Source organism: Triticum urartu, chromosome 5A (assembly GCF_056163025.1).
Source record: "Triticum urartu cultivar PI428250 chromosome 5A, HENAU_Tu73, whole genome shotgun sequence".
In the NCBI taxonomy this organism is placed as follows: Eukaryota; Viridiplantae; Streptophyta; class Magnoliopsida; order Poales; family Poaceae; genus Triticum; species Triticum urartu.
In genome coordinates this window covers 306,231,053-306,258,455 of record NC_141877.1, presented here as the reverse complement: position 1 = coordinate 306,258,455, position 27,403 = coordinate 306,231,053, and positions in this window count along the sequence as shown.

Sequence of the window (27,403 nt, the reverse complement as noted above, 5' to 3'; positions counted from 1 at the left end):
AATCGAGTTCTACTTTTCTCATTTCGTGAATCTGGACAGATTGTCTACTTGTTAGCAATTTGGCCGAGGATGTTGTAGTTGATCCGTGCATGCTATGGTATTGTTCTTGCCATGTCTAGCTTGTATTTTGTGTATTCTTGATGGCTGTATGCTTAGATTGTCACGACATGCTCTGTAGTGAGTGCATCGAGCTCGTAAACATGCCTACTTGATATCTGTTTTCAGCATGCTCCAGTTTTCACTAAGTCTGAGAACTGATTATGTTTTTGCCATGTTCACATGCTTGCAAATGTATTTTCTGATCCATTTTGGCTCAAGGTCACTAAGGGACTTTTGTTAAGCTCTTTGAGTAGCTCTATTCCATGCTTTACTTTGCCATGTTCAGGTCCTGTAGCATATAGTTTGCATGCTCCAAAGAGTGCTATCTGATCTGAAATTCCAGACAAGTGTTAGTTTCACTAAGTCTGAAATCTGGTTACCAAATGCATTTTTGCCATGCTTGTTTGAACATGTTAATGGATGAATTGGTCGTAGCTCAGTGCTAGTATTTTGTTAAGCATCATGAATGGATTCCTGCCATGTATTTTGATGCCATGTTTGGGTGCTTTAGCATGCTCATCTTGTTGCATTTAGGTGGCTACTTGCTGTAAATCGCAGAACGTGGTCATATTTGAATCGCTTGCCATTTCCAAACCGTAACTCCGATTCCGGTGTTCTTTATATCGTTTTCAAGCGATTTCATCTCATCTTTCCAGTGGCACACTTGGTTTCCCAAGTTGAGGCCAGGTTCTTGCATTCCCTGTCAAATCTTGCATATGCATCACATTTTGCATCCCGCATAACATACCATCATTACATCATGTTGTTTGATCCTTGCACGTGGTTGATTGTGTCCTTGTTGCTTGTTTGTCTTGTTTGGGTAGAGCCGGGAGACGAGTTCGCTAACGAGGAGCCCGTTGAGTTTGCTTTCGAGGATCCAGTCAACTCTGACAACTTTGCAGGCAAGATGATCATACCCTCGAAATCACTACTATCTTTGCTATGCTAGATGCTCGCTCTTTTGCTATGCCTATGCTACGATGCCTACCACTTGCTTTTCATGCCCCCCAAATTGCCATGTCAAACCTCTAACCCACCATGTCCTAGAAAACCGTTGATTGGCTATGTTACCGCTTTGCTCAGCCCCTCTTATAACGTTGCTAGTTGCAGGTGAAGATTGGAGACCGTTCCTTGTTGGAACATTATTTATTTGTTGGGATATCATTATATTATCTTGTTATCTTAATGCATCTATATACTTGGTAAAGGGTGGAAGGCTCAGCCTCTCTCCTAGTGTTTTGTTCCACTCTTGCCGCCCTAGTTTCCGTCATATCGGTGTTATGTTCCCAGATTTTTGCGTTCCTTACGCGGTTGGGTGATAATGGGAACCCCTTGATAGTTCGCCTTGATTAAAGATTTTCCAGCAATGCCCAACCTTGGTTTTACCATTTGCCACTTAGCCTCTTTTTCCCTTGGGTTTCCGGAGCCCGAGGGTCATCTTATTTAAACCCCCCCGGGCCAGTGCTCCTCTGAGTGTTGGTCTGAACCAGGCAGCCTGCGGGGCCACCTCAGGGAAACTCGAGGGTTGGTTTTACTCGTAGCTTGACCTATCTGAGTGTGCCCTGAGAACGAGATATGTGCAGCTCCTATCGGGATTTGTCGGCACATTCGGACGGTGTTGCTGGATTTGTTTTAACCTGTCGAAGTGTCTTGAAGAACCAAGATACCGAGTCTGATCGGAACGTCTCGGGAGGAGGTCTATTCCTTTGTTGACCGTGAGAGCTTGTCATGGGATAAGTTGGGACTCCCCTGCAGGGATTTGAACTTTCGAAAGCTGTGCCCGCGGTTATGGGAAGATGGGAATTTGTTAATGTCCGGTTGTAGATAACTTGAACCTTAACTTAATTAAAATGAATCAACAGTGTGAGTTACCGTGATGGTCTCTTCTCGGCGGAGTCCGGGAAGTGAACACGGTGTTGGAGTAATGCTTGCGCAGGTTGTTTCTCTAGTTTCTCGTTCGCGCTTTGCCCTCTCTTCTCGCTCTCCTTTTGCGAACTGGATAGCCACCATATATGCTAGTCGCTTGCTGCAGCTCCACATATTTTCCTTGCCTTACCCATAAGCTTAAATAGTCTTGATCGCGAGGGTGCGAGATTGCTGAGTCCCTGTGGCTCACAGATTACTTCCAAACCAGATGTAGGGCCTGATGATTCCGCTCCAGATGGCGCGCTTGAGCTCAAGTGGGAGTTCGACGAGGACTCTCAAAGATACTACATGTCTTTCCCTGATGATCAGTAGTGGTGCCCAGTTGGGGTGATCGGGACCGTGTCGCATGTTGGGTTATCTTTTATTTTGGCGCCGTAGTCGGGCCATGAGTGTTTGTATGTTGTAATGCTATTTATGTACTTGATTGACGTGGCGAGTGTAAGCCAACTATGTATCTGCCCCTTTTATTATCTATATTACATGGGATGTTGTGATGATTGCCTAACTTGCGACATTGCTTTCAATGCAGTTATGCCTCTAAGTCGTGCCTCGACACGTGGGAGATATAGCCGCATCGAGGGCGTTACACTTGCCTCGTCTTCGGAGGGGGCATGTAATTATCATCCTCCGCCTCTCCATCTGCCGCTCTCTCTGGAGGGCTGGCTCCTCCATCCTCCTGCTCTAAATCTTGCTGGAGGGAATTGTTGCCATCTTCGGCACTATCCGGAGTGTTATTATCTCTTGTGCCGGTATCAACACTTTTGCTTTGGCGGGACTTAGAGCGGCGCCGCTGACGTCGGCGCTTGGGTTGCTTCTTGGAGGGGTCATCCTCCGCTGTCTCGTCGCCATTACCTTCTTTGGGTGTGTCCATCATGTATATATCGTATGATGAGGTGGCTGTCCAATGCCCTGTGGGCAGTGGTTCCTCTTCGTCTCCCGCATCGTCGTCCATACCGTCGATGTCTTCGGAGTCGAAGTCGAGCATGTCGGTTAAGTCATCGACAGTGGCTACTAAGTGGGTGGTGGGTGGGCAGCGAATTTCTTCGTCATCCGCATCCCAATCCTGCCGGACATAGTTCGGCCAGGATCCTCCTGACAAGGAGAGAGACCTTAATGAGTTCAGTATGTCGCCAAAGGGCGAGTGCTGAAAAATATCCACGGAGGTAAACTCCATGATCGGCGCCCAATCGGATTTGCTGGGAACGGGCGAAGGCAGTTCGGAGTCTGTGGCCGGAGAAGGATCTGGCAGTTTGACAACACGGCTCTCGTGCAGGGTAAGGTCTATGTTCGGCTCGATCGCCGATGAGGATAAGGCTTCCGTGGCGGGGTCTATCCACCCGTCCAACACTTGCCTCGGATTGACTTCAATATATAATTGCTCCAGTGAATAACTAAAAAAAAATAGAAGGATGGTAGATAGTAAAGAAAAGAACTAATCACAATATCTATCTTTCAGGGCAACTGGCTCCGAATTGAGGGTCGAAGCGGCTGCCGGTGCGATCTCCTGAACACTGTCTGATGGTAGAGCTAAATCGTACTCATCGTGACCGCATGACCTGGTGGCCAGGGGCGTAACTTTCGATATGCTCCAGATGGCCAAGCGAGTTGGCCCATAGTGCGAAGCCGCCGAACACAAAGATCTGCCCGGGGAGAAAAGTCTCACCCTGGACTGCATCGCTATCGATGATAGAAGGAGCCATCAAGCCTAACGACGACGACACAGAGGAACTCTCAATGAAAGCACCAATATCGGTGTCAAAACCGGCGGATCTCGGGTAGGGGGTCCCGAACTGTGCGTCTAAGGCGGATGGTAATAGGAGGCAGGGGACACGATGTTTTACCCAGGTTCGGGTCCTCTTGATGGAGGTAAAACCCTACGTCCTGCTTGATTAATATTGATGATATGGGTAGTACAAGAGTAGATCTACCATGAGATCGGAGAGGCTAAACCCTAGAAGCTAGCCTATGGTATGATTGTATGTTGTCCTACGGACTAAAACCCTCCGGTTTATATAGACATCGGACGGGGCTAGGGTTACACAAGGTCGGTTACAAAGGAAGAGATATACATATCCGTATTGCCTAGCTTGCCTTCCACGCCAAGTAGAGTCCCATCCAGACACGAGACGAAGTCTTCAATCTTATATCTTCATAGTCCAACAGTCCGGCCAAAGGATATAGTTCGGGCTGTCCGGAGACCCCCTAATGCAGGACTCCCTCAGTCAGGTACTTTGCCGCTCGGAGCTTCGCAATATCCTCCTCTGTGACAGAGGAAGCCACCCACCGGCCTTGAAGGCTATGTCCTGACATGACGGGGAAGCTCGAAGCAATTAGATTGAACCTTGGGTGCTGGAACTCGAGGTTGGAGAGGTTGAGGAAAGGGTTGGCGTAAATAAGAAAGCCAGGTTGTAGCCCTTTTATAAAAGCGATGAATATTGAACTCCTTCTCCTAGGCCTTAAAGCCTGCCTATTCGTAAGGAATCGTGCCAACAGAAAGGTTGGGATACTCATGCCCGTATTGATGATAATCCTGTGATAAGGGGACACGATCTCTGCTTCAACGAGACGTGCCAGTAAAACCGCATCTCGAAACGTGGAACGACAGACTAAAAAACGGTTCAAAATAATAACCGGGCAGGAACGTGATATCACGTTACCAAAATTGGACTCGTGAAATGTGTGTGGTACTTGTTTTGCAGATCCGGACATGTTGGTCGTATTCGAAGAGAGTGTTGGAGTATTCGGACGAGGAACCCGCCTTGCAATGCCGAAGACAATCTGCGCGCCGAACACCTCGTCATTGAAGCCTGGTTCAGGGGCTACTGAGGGAGTCCTGGACTAGGGGGTCCTCGGGCGTCCGGCCTATTGGACATGAGCCGGACTGATGGGCTACAAAGATACAAGACCGAAGACTCTCACCCGTGTCCGGATGGGACTCTCCTTGGCGTGGATGGCAAGCTTGGTGTTCGGATATGAAGATTCCTTTCTCCGTAACCGACTTTGTATAACCATAGTCCCCTCCGTTGTCTATATAAATCGAAGGGCTTATTCTGTAGGGACAATCATAATCAGATAGGCTAGACTTCTAGGGTTTTAGCCATTATGATCTCGTGGTAGATCCACTCTTGTAACCCACATATTCATCAATATTAATCTAGCAGGATGTAGGGTTTTACCTCCATCGAGAGGGCCCGAACCTGGGTAAACATTGTGTTCCCTGTCTCCTGTTACCATCAACCTCAGACGAACAGTTCGGGACCCCCTACCCGAGATCCGCCGGTTTTGACACCGACAGCTTGATCGGTCGAAACAAGAAGAAGTTCGACTACATCAACCGCATTGTCAAACGCTTCCGCTTTCGGTCTACGAGAGTACATGGACACACTCTCCCCTTCTCATTGCTATGCATCTCCTAGATAGATCTTGCATGAGCGTAGGAATTTTTTTGAAGTTGCATTCTACGTTCCCCAACGATGGCATTCAAGCTAGGTCTATGCGTACATGATATGCACGATTAGAACACAAAGAGTTGTGGGCGGTGATCGTCATACTGCTTACCACCAATGTCTTATTTTGATTCGGCGGTATTGTTGGATGAAGCGGCCCAGACCAACCTTACATGACCAAGTTCATGAGACCGGTTCCATTGACAGACATGCAACTAGTTTTGCATAAAGGTGGCTGGCGGGTGTCTGTTTCTCCTACTTTAGTTGAATCGAATTTGACTGCGGCCGGTCCTTGTTGAAGGTTTAAACAACAAACTTGATAAATCACCATTATGGTTTTGATGCGTAGGTAAGAACGGTTCTTGATAGAAGCCCGTAGCAGCCACGTAAAACTTGCAACAACAAAGTAGAGGACGTCTAACTTATTTTTGCAGGGCATTTTGTGATGTGATATGGGAAAGACATGATGTGATATACGTTATTGTATGAGATGATCAAGTTTTGTAAAAGTTATCGGCAACTGGCAGGAGCCCTATGTTGTTGCTTTATTGTATGAAACGCAAATGCCATGTAATTGCTTTACTTTATCACTATGCGTTAGCGATAGTTGTAGAAGCAATAGTTGGCAAGACGACCACAACGCTACGTTGGAGATCAAGGTGTCAAGCCGGTGACGATGGAGATCATGACAGTGCTTTGGAGATGGAGATCAAAGGTACAAGATGACGATGGCCATATATGAAGGAAATATGCCCTAGAGGCAATAATAAAGTTGTTATTTATATTTCCTTATATCATGATAAATGTTTATTATTCATGCTAGAATTATATTAACCGGAAACTTAGTACATGTGTGAATACATAGACAAACAGAGTGTCCCTAGTATGCCTCTACTAGACTAGCTCGTTAATCAAAGATGGTTGAGTTTCTTAGCATAGACATGTGTTGTCATTTGATGAACGGGATCACATCATTAGAGAATGATGTGATGGATAAGACCCATCCGTTAGCTTAGCATAATGATCGTTTAGTTTTATTGCTATTGCTTTCTTCATGACTTATACATGTTCCTCTGACTATGAGATTATGCAACTCCCGAATACCGGAGGAACACCTTGTGTGCTATCAAACGTCACAACGTAACTGGGTGATTATAAAGATGCTCTACAGGTGTCTCTGATGGTGTTTGTTGAGTTGGCATAGATCGAGATTAGGATTTGTCACTCCGTGTATCGGAGATGTATCTCTGGGCCCTCTCGGTAATGATCATCACTATAAGCCTTGCAAGCAATATGACTAATAAGTTAGTTGCGGGATGATACATTACGGAACGAGTAAATAGACTTACCGGTAACGATATTGAACTAGGTATGGTGATACCGATGATCGAATCTCGGGCAAGTAACATACCGATGACAAAGGGAATAACGTACGTTGTTATGCGGTTTGACCGATAAAGATGTTCATAGAATATGTAGGAGCCAATATGAGCATCCAGGTTCCGCTATTGGTTATTGACCGGAGATGTGTCTCGGTCATGTCTACATAGTTCTCGAACCCGTAGGGTCCGCATGCTTAACATTCGATGACGATTTGTATGATGAGTTATGTGATTTGATGACCGAAGTTTTTTCGGAGTCCCGAATGAGATCACGGATGTGACGAGGAGTCTCGAAATGGTCGAGAGGTAAAGATTCATATATTGGAAGGTTGCATTCGGACATCAGAATGGTTCCGAGTGATTTGGGCATTTTTTCAGAGTACCGGAAGGTTACCGGAACCCCCTGGGAGAAGTATTGGGCCTATTGGGCCTTATTGGAGGAGAGGAGAGAGGCCACGTGAGAGGGGCGCCCCCCTTGTGATGGGGAACGTAGTAATTTCAAAGTTTTCCCTACGCACACGCAAGATCATGGTGATGCATAACAACAAGAGGGGAGAGTATCGTCTACGTACCCTCGTAGACTATAAGCGGAAGTGTTATGACAACGCGGTTGATGTAGTCGTACGTCTTCACGATCGACCGATCTAGTACCGAAGATACGACACCTCCGTGATCTGCACACATTCGGCTCGGTGACGTTCCGCGAGCTCACGATCCAGTAGAGCTTCGAGGGAGAGCTTTGTCAGCATGACGACGTGATGACAGTGATGATGTTGCTACCGGAATAGGGCTTCGCCTAAGCACCGCTATGATATTACCGAGGTGGATTATGGTGGAGGGGGCACCATACACGGCTAAAGATCAATGATCAACTTGTGTGTCTATGGGGTGCCCCCTCCCCCGTATATAAAGGAGTGGAGGAGGGGGAGGGGGCCGGCCTCTCTAGGCGTGCCCCAAGGAGTCCTACTCCCACCGGGAGTAGGATCCCCCCTTCCCTTTGTTGGTTCTAGGAGAGAAGGAAGGAGAGGGAAGAAGGAAGTAAAGGGGGGCCAGCCCCCTCCCAATTCGGATTGGGCTTGGGGGGGGGGGCGCCACCTCCTTTGCTTCTTTCCCCTCTCTTCCACTAAGGCCCAATAAGGCCCATATACCTCCCGGGGGGTTCCGGTAACCTCCCGATTTCACCCGGAACCATTCCGACGTCCAAACATAGGCTTCCAATATATCAATCTTTACATATCGACCATTTAGAGACTCCTCGTCATGTCTGTGATCAAATCCGGGACTCGGAACTACCTTCGGTACATCAAAACACATAAACTCGCAATACCGATCGTCACCGAACGTTAAACGTGCGGACCCTACGGGTTCGAGACCTATGTAGACATGACCGAGACATGTCTCTGATCAATAACCAATAGCGGAACCTGGATGCTCATATTGGTTCCAACATATTCTACAAAGATCTTTATCGGTCAAACTGCATGACGATATACGTTGTTCCCTTTGTCATCGATATGTTACTTGCCCGAGATTCGATCGTTGGTATCTCAATACCTAGTTCAATCTCGTTACCAACAAGTCTCTTTACTCATTTCATAATGCTATATCCCATAACTAACTCATTAGCTACATTGCTTGCAAGGCTTATAGTGATGTACATTACCGAGAGGGCCCAGAGATACCTCTCCGACAATCGGAGTGACAAATCCTAATCTTGATCCATGCCAACTCAACAAACACCATCGGAGACACCTGTAGAGCACCTTTATAATCACCCAGTTATGTTGTGACCTTTGGTAGCACACAAAGTGTTCCTCTAGTATTCGGGAGTTGCATGATCTCATAGTCATAGGAACATGTATAAGTTATGAAGAAAGCAGTAGCAATAAAACTGAACGATCATTATGCTAAGCTAACGGTTGGGTCTTGTCCATCACATCATTCTCTAATGATGTGATCCCGTTCATCAAATGACAACACATGTCCATGGCTAGGAAACTTAACCATCTTTGATTAATGAGCTAGTCAAGTAGAGGCATACTAGGGACACTCTGTTTGTCTATGTATTCACACATGTACTAAGTTTCCGATTAATACAATTCTAGCATGAATAATAAACATTTATCATGAGATAAGGAAATAAATAATAACTTTATTATTGCCTCTAGGGCATATTTCCTTCAGTCTCCCACTTGCACTAGAGTCAATAATCTAGTTCACATCATCATGTGATTTAACATCAATAGTTCACATCTTTATGTGATTAGTTCACATCTCCATGTGACTAATACCCAAAGGGTTTACTAGAGTTAATACTCTAGTTCACATTGCTATGTGATTAACACCCAATGAGTGATCATGTTTTGCTTGTGAGAGAAGTTTAGTCTACGGGTCTGCAACATTCATATCCGTATGTATTTTGCAAATTTCTATGTCTACAATACTCTGCACGGAGCTACTCTAGCTAATTGCTCCTACTTTCAATATGTATCCAGATCGAGACTTAGAGTTATCTAGATCAATGTAAAAAGCTTGCATCGACGTAACTCTTTACGACGAACTCTTTTATCACCTCCATAACCGAGAAATATTTCCTTAGTCCTCTAAGGATAATTTTGACCGTTGTCCAGTGATCTACTCCTAGATCACTATTGTACTCCCTTGCCAGAATCATGCTAAGGTATACAATATGACTGGTACACAAGATAGCATACTTTATGGAACCTATGACTGAGGCATAGGGAATGACTTTTCATTCTCTTTCTATTTTCTGTTGTGGTCGGGTTTTGAGTCTTTACTCAACTTCACACCTTGCAACACAGGCAGGAACTCCTTCTTTGACTGTTCCATTTTGAACTACTTCAAAATCTTGTCAAGGTATGTACTCATTGAAAAAACTTATCAAGTGTCTTGATCTATCTCTATAGATCTTGATGCTCAATGTGTAAGCAGCTTCACCGAGGTCTTTCTTTGAAAAATTCTTATTCAAGTATCCTTTTATGCTATCCAGAAATTTAGTATCATTTCCGATCAACAATATGTCTGATACGTCTCCAACGTATCTATAATTTTTGATTGCTCCATGCTATATTATCTACTGTTTTGGGCAATATTGGGCTTTATTATCCACTTTTATATTATTTTTGGGACTAACCTATTAACCGGAGGCCCAGCCCAGATTTGCTGTTTTATGCCTATTTCAGTGTTTTGAAGAAAAGGAATATCAGACGGAGTCGAAACGGAACGAAATCAACAGGAGAAGTTATTTTTGGAAGGAAACACACTCGATGGACTTGGACCCTACGTCAAGGAAGGAACGAGGTGCTCACGAGGGTGGGGGGGGGGGGCGCCCCCTGTCTCGTGGGACCCTCGTGGCTCCCCTGACGTACCTCCTGCACCCATATATACCCACGTGACCTAAAACTTCCAGAACACAACATAGATCGGGAGTTCCGCTGCCAGAAGCCTCCGTAGCCACCAAAAACCAATTGGGACCCTGTTCCGGCACCCTGCCGGAGGGGGGAACCCTCACCGGTGGCCATCTTCATCATCCCGGTGCTCTCCATGACGAGGAGGGAGTAGTTCTCCCTCGGGGCTGAGGGTATGTACCAGTAGCTATGTGTTTGATATCTCTCTCTCGTGTTCTTGAGATGGTACGATCTTGATTTATGGCGAGCTTTGCTATTATAGTTGGATCTTATGTTTCTCCTCCCCCTCTTCTCTCTTGTAATGAATTGAGTTTTCCCCTTGAAGTAATCTTATCGGATTGAGTCTTTAAAGATTTGAGAACACTTGATGTATGTCTTGCCGTGGATATCTGTGGTGACAATGGGATACCACGTGCCACTTGATGTATGTTAAGGTGACTAACTTGCGGGTTTCGTGACATTGGGAACCTATGCATAGGGGTTGGCACACGTTTTCGTCATGATTCTCCGATAGAACTTTGGGGCACTCTATGAGGTTCTATGTGTTGGTTGAATAGATGAATCTGAGATTGTGTGATGCTTATCGTATAATCATACCCACAGATACTTGAGGTGACATTGGAGTATCTAGGTGACATTAGGGTTTTGATTGATTTGTGTCTTAAGGTGTTATTCTAGTACGAACTCTAGGGCTGTTTGTGACACTTATAGGAATAGCCCACCAGATTGATTGGAAAGAATAACTTTGAGGTGGTTTCGTACCCTACCATAATCTCTTCATTCGTTCTCCGCTATTAGTGACTTTGGAGTGACTCTTTGTTGCATGTTGAGGGATAATTATGTGATCCAATTATGTTAGTATTGTTGAGGGAACTTACACTAGCGAAAGTATGAACCCTAGGCCTTGTTTCAATGAATTGCAATACCATTTACGCTCACTTTTATCATTAGTTACCTTGCTGTTTTTATTATTTCAGATTACAAAAACTATTATCTATCATCCATATACCACTTGTTTCACCATCTCTTCGCCGAACTAGTGCACCTATACAATTTACCGTTGTATTGGGTGTGTTGGGGACATGAGAGACTCTTTGTTATTTGGTTGCAGGGTTGCTTGAGAGAGACCATCTTCATCCTACGCCTCCTACAGATTGATAAACCTTAGGTCATCCACTTGAGGGAAATTTGCTACTGTCCTACAAACCTCTGCACTTGGAGGCCCAACAACGTCTACAAGAAGAAGGTTGTGTAGTAGACATCAAGCTCTTTTCTGGCGCCGTTGCCGGGGAGGCAAGGAAAGCGGCACTAACACACCCCGTCAACTAAGCTCTTTTCTGGCGCCGTTGCCGGGGAGGTTAGCGCTTGAAGGTATATCTTTAGATATTGCAATCGAGTCTTTTAGTTTCTTGTTTTATCACTAGTTTAGTTTATAAAAGAAAACTACAAAAAAATGGAATTGAGTTTGTCTCATACACTTCATCTTTTTAATATCTTTCGTGAGTATGATGGAAAGGATAATTGTGCTCAAGTGCTAGAAGAAGAAATCTATAAAATGTTTGGCACTAGATATTTGAATGATGAGCATGATTGCAATGTTGTTAGTATGAATTCCTTGAATATCCATGATGCTAATGATATGCAAAGCCACAAGCTTGGGGAAGCTATGTTTGACGAAGATGATATTTTTTGTCCCCCATGTTTTGATGAGCAAATTTATTATGATGAAAGCATGCCTCCTATCTATGATGATTATTGTGATGACACTTATGCTTTAAAGAACAATGATAACAATGAAACTTGTCATCTTGATTTCAATTTTCAATCCCATGATAGCTACTTTGTTGAGTTTGCTCCCACTACTATTAATGAGAAGAATTTTGCTTGTGTGGAGAGTAATAAAATTTCTATGCTTATAGATCATGAAAAGAATGCTTTAGGTGCTGGTTATATTGTTTAATTCATTCATGATGCTACTTAAAATTATTATGAGGGAGGAACATATGCTTGTAGGAATTGCAATAATATCAAGTTTCCTCTCTATGTGCTTAAAATTTTGAAGTTATGCTTGTTTTGCCTTCCTATGCTAGTTGATTATTGTTCCCATAAGTTGTTTGATCACAAAATCCCTATGCATAGGAAGTGGGTTAGACTTAAATGTGCTAGTCATATTCTTCATGATGCTCTCTTTATGTTTCAATCCTTATCTTTTATGTGAGCATCATTGACATCACCATGCCTAGCTAGGGGCGTTAAACGATAGCGCTTGTTGGGAGGCAACCCAACTTTATTTTTGTTCCTTGCTTTTTGTTCCTGTTTAGTAATAATAATTCATCTAGCCTCTGTTTAGATGTGGTTTTATGCTTTTAGTAAGTGTTTGTGCCAAATATAACCTTTGGGAAGACTTGGGGGAAGTCTTTATGATCATGCTGTAAAAAACAGAAACTTTAGCGCTCACGAGAATTACTGCCATTTTTATTTTGAGAGTGCTATTTAGTTAATTATTTTTGCAGATTATTAATAGATAAATTCCTCAGGTCCAGCAATTTATTTTAGAATTTTATGAGTTCCATAAGTATACGTTTGATCCAGATTACTACAGAGTGTTCTGTTTTTGACAGATTCTGTTTTTCGTGTGTTGTTTGCTTATTTTGATGAATCTATGGCTAGTAAAATAGTTTATAAACCATACAGAAGTTGGAATACAGTAGATATAACACCAATATAAATAAATAATGAGTTCATTACAATACCTTGAAGTGGTGATTTATTTTCTTATACTAACGGAGTTTACGAGTTTTGTATTAAGTTTTGTGTTGTGAAGTTTTCAAGTTTTGGGTAAGGATTCGATGGACTATGGAATAAGGAGTGGAAAGAGCCTAATCTTGGGGATGCCCAAGGAACCCCAAGGTAATATTCAAGGACAACCAAGAGCCTAAGCTTGGGGATGCCCCGGAAGGCATCCCCTCTTTCGTCTTCGTTCATCGGTAACTTTACTTGGAGCTATATTTTTATTCACCACATGATATGTGTTTTGCTTGGAGAGTCAATTTATTTTGTTAGGATTTGCTTTCTTTTATTTATAATAATGTTTTTGCATCTTTTATTTCAATAAAAGTGGCATGGATAGCCTTTACTATGCCTATGTTACAAGTATACATGTTGCTGTTTGAAAACAGAAAGTTTACCGCTGTTGCAATAATTCCCTAGAAAATTCAGAATGTGATAAAATGTTGAAACCTTTTGCATATTAAGCTCTGATAAATTTACTACAGTGGGAATTTTCTTTCATAATTTTTGGAGCTAGGGAAGTATGGATGTTGCAGCATTCTTTACAGACTATCCTGTTTAGGCAGATTGCTGTTATGTTTGCATTGTTTGCATATGTTTGCTTCTTTAATGATTATATTTGAGGATAGGACTATTAAATATGCAGAGGCATTTAGTATTCAATGTTGAATAATAATTTTAGTGATTTTCTACAGTAGAGTATGATAAGGTTTTTGCAATGGTTTATACTAACTTATCTCACGAGTCCTTGTTGAGTTTTGTGTGGATGAAGCTTTTGAGATTTAGGGAGACCGTGATATGAGAGGAATTAAGGAGACACAAAAGCTCAAGCTTGGGGATGCCCAAGGCACCCCAAGATAATATTTCAAGAAGTCTCAAGCGTCTAAGCTTGGGGATGGCCCGGTTGGCATCCCACCTTTCTTCTTCAACAACTACCGGTTAGTCTCGGTTGATCCTAAGTTTTTGCTTCTTCACATGATGTTTGCCATTCTTAGAATGTCATTTTATTTTGCTTTGCTTGCTGTTTGAATAGAAAACCAAGATCTGAAATTATTAAATGTTAGAGAGTCTTCACATAGTTGCATAATTATTCAACTACTCATTGATCTTCACTTATATCCTTCGGAGTAGTTTGTCATTTGCTCTAGTGCTTCACTTATATCTTTTAGAGCATGGTGGTAGTTTTGTTTTGAAGAAATAGATGAACTCTCATGCTTCACTTATATTATTTTGAGAGTCTTAAATATCATGGTAATTTGCTTAAAATCCTAATATGCTAGGTATACAAGATTAATATTAAAACTTTCTTATGAGTGTGTTGAATACTATGAGAAGTTTGATGCTTGATAATTGTTTTGATATATGAGGATGGTGATATTAGATTCATGCTAGTTGAGTGGTTATGAATTTGAGAAATACGTGTTGAAGTTTGTGATTCCCGTAGCATGCACGTATGGTGAAGCGTTATGTAACGAAGTCAGAGCATGATTTATTTATTGATTGTCTTCCTTATGAGTGGCGGTCGGGGACGAGCGATGGTCTTTTCCTACCAATCTATCCCCCTAGGAGCATGCGCGTAGTACTTTGTTTCGATAACTAATAGATTTTTGCAATAAGTATGTGAGTTCTTTATGACTAATGTTGAGTCCATGGATTATACGCACTCTCACCCTTCCACCTCTCCTAGCCTCTCTAGTACCGCGCAACTTTTGCCGGTACCATAAACCCACCATATACCTTCCTCAAAACAGCCACCATACCTACCTATTATGGCATTTCCATAGCCATTCCGAGATATATTGCCATGCAACTTTCCACCGTTCCGTTATTATGACACACTCCATCATTGTCATATTGCTTTGCATGATCATGTAGTCGACATCGTATTTGTGGCAAAGCCACCGTTCATAATTCTTTCATACATGTCACTCATGCATCATCGCACATCCCGGTACACCGCCGGAGGCATTCATATAGAGTCATACTTTGTTCTAGTATCGAGTTGTAATCATTGAGTTGTAAATAAATAGAAGTGTGATGATCATCATTCAATAGAGCTTTATCCCAAATAATAAAAAAAGAAAAAAGAGAAAGGCCATAAAAAAAAGGCCAAAAAAATAGAAAGGCCAAAGAAAAAAAGAAGGCCCAATAAATAAATAAATAAGGGGCAATGCTACTATCCTTTTTCCACACTTGTGCTTCAAAGTAGCACCATGATATAGCAAGTCTCATATATTGTGCTTCAAAGTAGCACCATGTTCTTCATATAGAGAGTCTCATATGTTGTCACTTTCATATACTAGTGGGAATCTTTCATTATAGACCTTGGCTTGTATATTCCAATGATGGGCTTCCTCGAAATGCCCTAGGTATTCATGAGCAAGCAAGTTGGATGCACACCCACTAGTTTCTTTTGTTGAGCTTTCATATACTTATAGCTCTAGTGCATCCGCTGCATGGCAATCCCTACTCACTCGATATCTATTGATGGGCATCTCCATAGCCCGTTGATACGCCTAGTTGATGTGAGACTATCTTCTCCCTTTTTGTCTTCTCCACAATCACCATTCTATTCCACCTATAGTGCTATGTCCATGGCTCACACTCATGTATTGCGTGAAGATTGAAAAAGTTTGAGAACATCAAAAGTATGAAACAATTGCTTGGCTTGTCATCGGGGTTGTGCATGATTTAATTATTTTGTGTGGTGAAGATGGAGCATAGCCAGACTATATGATTTTTTAGGGATAACTTTCTTTGGCCATGTTATTTTGAGAAGACATAATTGCTTTGTTAGTATGCTTGAAGTATTATTATTTTCTATGTCAATATGAACTATTGTCTTGAATCTTATGGATCTGAATATTCATGCCACAGTTAAGAAGAATTACATTGAAATTATGCCAACTAGCATTCCACATCAAAAATTAACTTTTTATCATTTACCTACTCGAGGACGAGCAGGAATTAAGCTTGGGGATGCTTGATACGTCTCCAACGTATCTATAATTTTTGATTGCTCCATCCTATATTATCTACTGTTTTGGGCAATATTGGGCTTTATTATCCACTTTTATATTATTTTGGGGACTAACCTATTAACCGGAGGCCCAGCCCAGATTTGCTGTTTTATGCCTATTTCAGTGTTTTGAAGAAAAGGAATATCAGACGGAGTCGAAATGGAACGAAATCAACCGGAGAAGTTATTTTTGGAAGGAAACACACCCGATGGACTTGGACCCTACGTCAAGGAAGGAACGAGGTGCTCATGAGGGTGGGCCCCCTCCTAGGGCGCGCCCCCTGTCTCATGGGACCCTCGTGGCTCCCCTGACGTACCTCCTGCACCCATATATACCCATATGACCTAAAACTTCCAGAACACGACATAGATCGGGAGTTCTGCCGCCAGAAGCCTCCGTAGCCACCAAAAACCAATCGGGACCCTGTTCCGGCACCCTGCCGGAGGGGGGGAACCCTCACCGGTTGCCATCTTCATCATCCCGGTGCTCTCCATGATGAGGAGGGAGTAGTTCTCCCTCGGGGCTGAGGGTATGTACCAGTAGCTATGTGTTTGATCTCTCTCTCTCGTGTTCTTGAGATGGTACGATCTTGATGTATCGCGAGCTTTGCTATTATAGTTGGATCTTATGTTTCTCCTCCCCCTCTTCTCTCTTGTAATGAATTGAGTTTTCCCCTTGAAGTAATCTTATCGGATCGAGTCTTTAAAGATTTGAGAACACTTGATGTATGTCTTGCCGTGGATATCTGTGGTGACAATGGGATACCACGTGCCACTTGATGTATGTTAAGGTGACCAACTTGCGGGTTTCGTGACATTGGGAACCTATGCATAGGGGTTGGCACACATTTTCGTCGTGATTCTCCGATAGAACTTTGGGGCACTCTATGAGGTTCTATGTGTTGGTTGAATAGATGAATCTGAGATCGTGTGATGCTTACCGTATAATCATACCCACGGATACTTGAGGTGACATTGGAGTATCTAGGTGACATTAGGGTTTTGATTGATTTGTGTCTTAAGGTGTTATTCTAGTATGAACTCTAGGGTTGTTTGTGACACTTATAGGAATAGCCCACCGGATTGATTGGAAAGAATAACTTTGAGGTGGTTTCGTACCCTACCATAATCTCTTCGTTCGTTCTCCACTATTAGTGACTTTGGAGTTACTCTTTATTGCATGTTGAGGGATAGTTATGTGATCCAATTATGTTAGTATTGTTGAGGGAACTTACACTAGCGAAAGTATGAACCCTAGGCCTTGTTTCAATGCATTGCAATACCATTTACGCTCACTTTTATCATTAGTTACCTTGCTGTTTTTATTATTTCAGATTACAAAAACTATTATCTATCATCCATATACCACTTGTTTCACCATCTCTTCGCCGAACTAGTGCACCTATACAATTTACCGTTGTATTGTGTGTGTTAGGGACACAAGAGACTCTTTGTTATTTGGTTGCAGGGTTGCTTGAGAGAGACCATCTTCATCCTACGCCTCCTACGGATTGATAAACCTTAGGTCATCCACTTGAGGGAAATTTGCTATTGTCCTACTAACCTCTGCACTTGGAGGCCCAACAACGTCTACAAGAAGAAGGTTGTGTAGTAGACATCAATGTCATCTACATATAATATCAGAAATGCTATGGAGCTCCCACTCACTTTCTTGTAAATACAGGCTTCTCCAAAAGTCTGTATAAAACCATATGCTTTGATCACACTATCAACGCGTATATTCCAACTCCGAGAGGCTTGCACCAGTCCATAAATGGATCACTGGAGCTTGCACACTTTGTTAGCACCTTTTGGATCAACAAAACCTTCTGGTTGCATCATATACAACTCTTCTTTAAGATATCCATTAAGGAAGCAATTTTTACATCCATTTGCCAAATTTCATAATCATAAAATCCAGCAATTGCTAACATGATTCGGACGGACTTAAGCATCGTTACAGGTGAGAAGGTCTCATCATAGTCAACTCCTTGAACTTGTCGAAAACATTTTGCAACAAGCCGAGCTTTGTAGACAGTAATATTAACTTCTTGAAGATCCATTTATTCTCTATGGCCGGCCGATCATCGGGAAAGTCAACCAAAGTCCATACTTTGTTCTCATACATGGATCCCATCTCAGATTTCATGGCCTCAAGCCATTTTGCGGAATCTGGTCTCATCATCGCTTCCTCATAGTTCGTAGGTTCGTCTTGGTCAAGTAACATGACTTCCAGAACAGGATTACCGTACCACTCTGGTGCGGATCTTACTCTGGTTGACCTATGAGGTTTGGTAGTAAATTGATCATAAGTTTCATGATCGTCATCATTAGCTTCCTCACTTACTGGTGTAGGAATCACTGGATTCGTTTTCAGTTATGAACTACTTTCCAATAAGGGAGAAGGTACGATTACCTCGTCAAGTTCTACTTTCCTCCCACTCACTTCTTTCGAGAGAATCTTCTTCTCTAGAAAGGATCCACTCTTAGCAAAAAAAAACTTGCCTTTCGGATCTGTGATAGAAGGTGTACCGAACAGTTTCTTTTGGGTATCCTATGAAGACACACTTTTCCGATTTCGGTTTGAGCTTATTAGGCTAAAACTTTTTCACATAAGCATCACAACCCCAAACTTTAAGAAATGACATCTTAGGTTTCTAGCCAAACCATAGTTCATACGGTGTCGTCTCAACGGATTAGACGGTGCCCTATTTAACGTGAATCTAGCTGTCTCTAATGCATAACCCCAAAATGATAGTGGTAAATCGTTAAGAGACATCATAGATTGCACTATATCCAATAAAGTACGGTTATGACGTTCGAACACACCATTATGCTGTGGTGTTCTAGGTGGCATGAATTTGTGAAACTATTCCACATTGTTTTAGTTGAAGACCAAACTCGTAACTCAAATATTCGTCTCCATGATCAGATCGTAGTAACTTTATTTTCTTGTTATGATGATTTTCCACTTCACGCTGAAATTCTTTGAACTTTTCAAATGTTTCAGACTTATGGTTCATCAAGTAGATATACCCATATCTGCTCAAATCATCTATGAAGGTCAGAAAATAATGATACCCGCCACGAGCCTCAACACTCATCGTACCGCATACATCAGTATGTATTATTTCCAATAAGTCAGTTGCTCGCTCCATTGTTCCGGAGAATGGAGTCTTAGTCATCTTGCCCATGAGGCATGGTTCGCAAGCATCAAGTGATTCATAATCAAGTGATTCCAAAAGCCCATCAACATGGAGTTTCTTCATGCGCTTTACACCAATATGACCTAAACGGCAGTGCCACAAATAAGTTGCACTACCATTATTAACTTTGCATCTTTTGGCTCCAATATTATGAATATGTGTATCACTACGATCGAGATTCAATAAACCATTTATATTGAGTGTATGACCATAGAAGGTTTTATTCATGTAAATAGAACAACAATTATTCTTTGACTTAAATGAATAACCGTATTGCAATAAACATGATCCAATCATATTCATGCTCAAGCAAACACCAAATAACATTTATTTTAGGTTCAACACTAATCCCGAAGGTAAAGGGAGTGTGCAATGGTGATCTTATCAACCTTGGAATCACTTCCAACACACATCATCACCTCGCCCTTAACTAGTCTCTGTTTATTTTGCAACTCCCATTTCGAGTTACTACTCTTAGCAACTGAACCAGTATCAAATACCGAGAGGTTGCTATAAACACTAGTAAAGTACACATCAATAAAATGTATACCCAATATACCTTTGTTCAGTATGCCATCCTTCTTATCTGCCAAGTATCTAGTGCAGTTCCACTTCCAGTGACCATTTCCTTTGTAGTAGAAGCACTCAGTTTCAGGCTTGGGTCTAGCTTTGGGCTTCTTCATGGGAGTGGCAACTTGCTTTCCATTCTTCTTGAAGTTCCCTTTCTTTCCCTTGCCCTTTTACTTGAAACTAGTGGTCTTGTTAACCATCAACACTTGATGCTTTTCTTGATCTCTACCTTCGCTGATTTCAGCATCGCGAAGAGCTTGAGAATTACTTTTGTCATCCCTTGCATATTATAGTTCATCACGAAGTTCCAGTAACTTGGTGATACTAACTAGAGAACTCTCTCAATCACTATTTTATTTGGAAGGTTAACTCCCAATTGATTCAAACAATTGTAGTACCCAGACAATCTGAGCACATGCTCACTGGTTGAGCTATTCTCCTCCATCTTGTAGGCAAAGTACTGTCAAAGGTTTCATACCTCTCGACACGGGCATGAGCATGAAGTACCAATTTCAACTCTTGGAACATCTCATATGCTCCATCTCGTTCAAAATTTTTTTGAAGTCCCGGTTCTAAGCCGTAAAGCATGGTGCACTAAACTATCAAGTAGTCATCATACCAAGCTTGTCAAACGTTCATAACGTCTACATCTGCTCCTACAACAGTTCTGTCACCTAGTGGTGCATCAAGAACATAATACTTCTGTGCAACATTGAGGATAATCCTCAGATCATGGAGCTAGTCCGCATCATTGCTACTAACGTCTTTCAACTTATTTTTCTCTAGGAACATATTAAAAAATAAACGGGGAGCTACATCGCGAGCTATTGATCTACAACATAGTTATGCAAATACTATCAGGACTAAGTTCATGATAAATTAAAGTTCAATTAATCATATTACTTAAGACCTCCCACTTAGACAGACATCCCTCTAATCATCTAAGTGATAACGTGATCCATATCAACTAAACCATGTCCGACCATCACGTGAGATGGAGTAGTTTTCAATGGTGAACATCACTATGTTGATCATATCTACTATATGATTCACGCTCGACCTTTCGGTCTCAGTGTTCCGAGGCCATATCTGCATATGCTAGGCTCATCAAGTTGAACCTGAGTATTCTGTGTGTGCAAAACCGGCTTGCACCCATTGTATGTGAACGTAGAGCTTATCACACCCGATCATCATGTGGGGTCTCGGCACGACGAACTGTCGCAATGGTGCATACGCAGGGAGAACACTTATACCTTGAAATTTAGTGAGAGATCATCTTATAATGCTACCGCCGAACTAAGCAAAATAAGATACATAAAGGATAAACATCACATGCAATCAAAATATGTGACATGATATGGCCATCATCATCTTGTGCCTTTGATCTCCATGTCCAAAACACCGTCATGATCTCTATCGTCACCGGCATGACACCATGATCTCCATCATCTTGATCTCTATCAACGTGTTGTCACATGGTCGTCTCACCAACTATTGCTATCGCATAGCGATAAAGTAAAGCAATTATATGGTGCTTGCATCTTATGCAATAAAGAGACAACCATAAGGCTCCTGCCAGTTGCCGATAACTTTAACAAAACATGATCATCTCATACAACAATTTATATCTCATCACGTCTTGATCACATCACATCACAACATGCCCTGCAAAAACAAGTTAGACGTCCTCTACTTTGTTGTTGCACGTTTTACGTGGCTGCTACGGGCTGAGCAAGAACCGTTCTTACCTACGCATCAAAAACCACAATGCGGTATAGTGATTGCTTTTTGATCTTCAGAAAGAACCCTGTTCATTGAATCCGATTCAACTAAAGCTGGAGAAATAGACACCGACTAGCCACCTCTGTGCGAAGCATGTTGGTAGAACCAGTCTTGCGTAAGCGTATGCGTAATGTCGGTCTAGGCCGCTTCATCCAACAATGCCGATGAATCAAGAATCAACTAGTGACGGCAAGCAATATGTATATACCAACGCCCACAACTCCTTTGTGTTCTACTCGTGCATATAACATCTACGCATAAACCTGGCTCGGATGCCACTGATGGGGAATGTAGTAATTTCCAAATTTTCACTATGCACACGCAAGATCATGGTGATGCATAGCAACGAGAGGGGAGAGTATCGTCTATGTACCCTCGTAGACCGTAAGCAGAAGCGTTATGACAACGCAGTTGATGTAGTCATACGTCTTCACGATCGACCGATCTAGTACTGAAGATATGACACCTCCGCGATCTGCACACGTTCGGCTCGGTGACGTCTCGTGAACTCACAATCCAATAGAGCTTCGAGGGAGAGCTTCGTCAGCACGACGGCGTGATGACGGTGATGATGTTGCTACCGGAACAGGGCTTCACCTAAGCACCGCTACGATATTACTGAGGTGGATTATGGTGGAGGGGGGCACCACACACGGCTAAAGATCAATGATCAACTTGTGTGTCTATGGGGTGCCCCCTCCTCCGTATATAAAGGAGTGGAGGAGGGGGAGGGGGCCGACCTCTCTAGGCGCGCCCCAAGGAGTCCTACTCCCACAGGGAGTAGGATTCCTCCCTTCCCTTTCTTGGTTCTAGGAGAGAAGGAAGGAAAGGGGAGGGGGCGCCCTCCTTTGCTTCTTTCCCCCCTCTTCCTCTAAGGCCTAATAAGGCCCATATACCTCCCGAGGGGTTCCGGCAACCTTCCGATTTCACCCAAAACCATTCCGATGTCCAAACATAGGCTTCCAATATATTGATCTTTACGTCTCGACCATTTCGAGACTCCTCGTCATGTCTGTGATCAAATCCGGGACTCCGAACTACCTTCGGTACATCAAAACACATAAACTCGTAATACCGGTCGTCACCGAACGTTAAGCATGCAGACCCTACGGGTTCGAGGACTATGTAGACATGTCTCCGGTCAATAACCAATAGCACAACCTGGATGCTCATATTGGTTCCTACACATTCTACAAAGATCTTTATCGGTCAAACCGCATAGCGATATACGTTGTTCCCTTTGTCATCGGTATGTTACTGGCCCGAGATTCGATCGTCGGTATCTCAATACCTAGTTCAATCCCGTTACCGGAAAGTCTCTTTACTCGTTCCGTAATGCAACATCCCGTAACTAACTCATTAGCTACATTGCTTCCAAGGCTTATAGTGATGTACATTGCCGAGAGGGCCCAGAGATACCTCTCCGACAATCAGAGTGACAAATCCTATTCTTGATCCATGCCAACTCAACAAACACCATCGGAGACACCTATAGAGCACCTTTATAATCACCTAGTTATGTTGTGATGTTTGGTAGCACACAAAGTGTTCCTCCAGTATTCGGGAGTTGCATGATCTCATAGTCATAGGAACATGTATAAGTTATGAAGAAAGCAGTAGCAATAAAACTGAACAATCATTATGCTAAGCTAACGGTTGGGTCTTGTCCATCACATCATTCTCTAATGATGTGATCCCGTTCTTAAAATGACAACACATGTCCATGGCTAGGGAACTTAACCATCTTTGATTAACGAGTTAGTCAAGTAGAGGCATACTAGGGACACTCTGTTTGTCTATGTATTCACACATGTACTAAGTTTCCGGTTAATACAATTCTAGCATGAATAATAAACATTTATCATGAGATAAGGAAATAAATAATAACTTTATTATTGCCTCTAGGGCATATTTCCTTCAGTCTCCCACTTGCACTAGAGTCAATAATCTAGTTCACATCGTCATGTGATTTAACATCAATAGTTCACATCTTTATGTGATTGGTTCACATCTCCATGTGACTAATACCCAAAGGGTTTACTAGATTTAATAATCTACTCCACATCGCTATGTGATTAACACCCAAAGAGTGATCATGTTTTGCTTGTGAGAGAAGTTTAGTCTACGGGTCTGCAACATTCATATCCATATGTATTTCGCAAATTTATACTCTGCACGGAGCTACTCTAGCTAATTGCTCCCACTTTCAATATGTATCCAGATCGAGACTTAGAGTCATCTAGATCGATGTAAAAAGCTTGCATCGACGTAACTCTTTACGACGAACTCTTTTATCACCTCCATAACCGAGAAATATTTCCTTAGTCCTCTAAGGATAATTTTGACCATTGTCCAGTGATACGTCTCCAACGTATCTATAATTTTTTATTGCTCCATGCTATATTATCTACTGTTTTGGACATTATTGGGATTTATTATCCACTTTTATATTATTTTTGGGACTAACCTATTAACCGGAGGCCCTGCCCAGAATTGCTGTTTTTTTGCCTATTTTAGGGTTTCGAAGAAAAGGAATATCAAACGGAGTCCAAACAGAATGAAACCTTCGGGAACGCGATTTTCTCACCGAACATGATCCAGGAGACTTGGACCCTACGTCAAGAAACAAAGGAGGAGGCCATGAGGTAGGGGGCGCGCCTACCCCCCAGGCGCGCCCTCCACCCTCGTGGGCCCCCTGTTGCTCCACCGACGTACTCCTTCCTCCTATATATACCCACGTACCCCCAAATGATCAAAAACGGAGCCAAAACCCTAATTCCACCGTTGTAACTTTCTGTATCCACGAGATCCCATCTTGGGTCCTGTTCCGGAGCTCCGCCGGAGGGGGCATCTATCACAGAGGGCTTCTACATCAACACCATAGCCTCTCTGATGAAGTGTGAGTAGTTTACCTCAGACCTTCGGGTCCATAGTTATTAGCTAGATGGCTTCTTCTCTCTTTTTGGATCTCAATACAATGTTCTCCCCCTCTCTTGTGGAGATCTATTCGATGTAATCTTTTTTTTTTGCGGTGTGTTTGTTGAGATCGATGAATTGTGGGTTTATGATCAAGATTATCTATGAACAATATTTGAATCTTCTCTGAATTCTTTTATGTATGATTGTTTATCTTTGCAAGTCTCTTCGAATTATCAGTTTGGTTTGGCCTACTAGATTGATCTTTCTTGCAATGGGAGAAGTGCTTAGCTTTGGGTTCAATCTTGCGGTGTCCTTTCCGAGTGAAAATAGGGGCAGCAAGGCACGTATTGTATTGTTGCCATCAAGGATAACAAGATGGTTTTTTTTATCATATTGCATGAAACTATCCCTCTACATCATGTCATATTGCTTAAGGTGTTACTCTGTTTTCTTGAACCTAATACTCTAGATGCATGCTGGATAGCGGTCGATGAGTGGAGTAATAGTAGTAGATGCAGGCAGGAGTCGGTCTACTTGTCTTGGACGTGATGCCTATATACATGATCATACCTAGATATTCTCATAACTATGCTCAATTCTGTCAATTTCTCAACAGTAATTCGTTCACCCACCGTAAAATACTTATGGTCTTGAGAGAAGCCACTAGTGAAACCTATGCCCCTCGGGTCTATCTTCATCATATTAATCTTCCAATATTTAGTTATTTCCTTTGCTTTTACCTTGCTTTTATTTTACTTTGCATCTTTATCATAAAAATACCAAAAATATTATCCTATCATATCTATCAGATCTCACTCTCGTAAGTGACTGTGAAGGGATTGACAACCCCTTATCGCGTTGGTTGCGAGGAGTTATTTGCTTTGTGCAGGTACGAGGGACTCGCGCGTAGCCTCCTACTGGATTGATACCTTGGTTCTCAAAAACTGAGGGAAATACTTACGCTACTTTTCTGCATCATCCTTTCCTCTTCAAGGAAATCCAACGCAGTGCTCAAGAGGTAGCATCCAGTGATCTACTCCTAGATCATTATTGTACTCCCTTGCTAGAATCATGCTATGGTATACAATAGGACTGGTACACAACATAGCATACTTTATAGAACCTATGACTGAGGCATAGGGAATGACTTTTCATTCTCTTTCTATTTTCTATTGTGGTCGGGTTTTGAGTCTTTACTCAACTTCACACCTTGCAACACACGCAAGAACTCCTTCTTTGGCTGATCCATTTTGAACTACTTTAAAATCTTGTCAAGGTATGTACTCATTGAAAAAACTTATCAAGTGTCTAGATCTATCTCTATAGATCTTGATGCTCAATGTGTAAGCAGCTTCACCGAGGTCTTTCTTTGAAAAATTCTTATTCAAGTATCCTTTTATGCTATCAAGAAATTCACTATCATTTCCGATCAACAATATGTCATCTACATATAATATTAGAAATGCTACGGAGCTCCCACTCACTTTCTTGTAAATACAGGCTTCTCCAAAAGTCTGTATAAAACAATATGCTTTGATCACACTAGCAAAGCGTATATTCCAACTCCGAGAGGCTTGCACCAATCCATAAATGGATCGCTGGAGCTTGCACACTGTGTTAGCACCTTTAGGATTGACAAAACCTTCTGGTTGCATCATATACAACTCTTCTTTAAGATATCCATTAAGGATGCAGTTTTGACATCCATTTGCCAAATTTCATAATCATAAAATGCGGCAATTGCTAACATGATTCGGAGGGACTTAAGCATCGTTACGGGTGAGAAGGTCTCATCGTAGTCAACTCCTTGAACTTGTCGAAAACCTTTTGCAGCAAGTCGAGCTTTGTAGACAGTAATATTAACTTCTTGAAGATCCGTTTATTCTCTATGGCCTGCCGATCATCGGGCAAGTCAACCAAAGTCCATACTTTGGTCTCATACATGGATCCCATCTCAGATTTCATGGCCTCAAGCCATTTTGCGGAATCTGGGCTCATCATCGCTTCCTCATAGTTCGTAGGTTCGTCATGGTCAAGTAACATGACTTCCAGAACAGGATTACCGTACCACTCTGGTGCGGATCTTACTCTGGTTGACCTACGAGGTTCGGTAGTAACTTGATCAGAAGTTTCATGATGATCATCATTAGCTTCCTCACTTACTGGTGTAGGAATCACTGGAACTGTTTTTAGTGATGAACTACTTTCCAATAAGGGAGAAGGTAAAATTACCTCATCAAGTTCTACTTTCCTCCCACTCACTTCTTTCGAGAGAAACTTCTTCTCTAGAAAGGATCCACTCTTAGCAAAAAAAATCTTGCCTTTCGGATCTGTGATAAAAGGTGTACCCAACAGTTGCTTTTGGGTATCCTATGAAGACACACTTTTCCAATTTGGGTTTGAGCTTATCAGGCTGAAACTTTTTCACATAAGCATCACAACCCCAAACTTTAAGAAACGACAGCTTAGGTTTCTAGCCAAACCATAGTTCATACGGTGTCATCTCAACGGATTAGACGGTGCCCTATTTAACATGAATGTAGATGTCTTTAGGGCAATAAATAATAACTTTATTATTGCCTCTAGGGCATATTTCCTTTACCTTGCCCAAATCAAATTGGACTAGGGGAGGGGCCCGGCCCCCTCTTTCATTCCCCCTCTCTCTCCCTTCCCCTTTTCCCTCTCCGGTGGAAGGAAGGAGGGGGGCCGAATCCTACTTGGACTAGGAGTCCAATTAGGACTTCCCCCTTGGCGCGCCCCCTCTAGGGCCGACCTCCTCCTCCTCCCCCCTTTATATACATGGGAGGGGGGCATCCCAAAGACACACCAAGCCTTC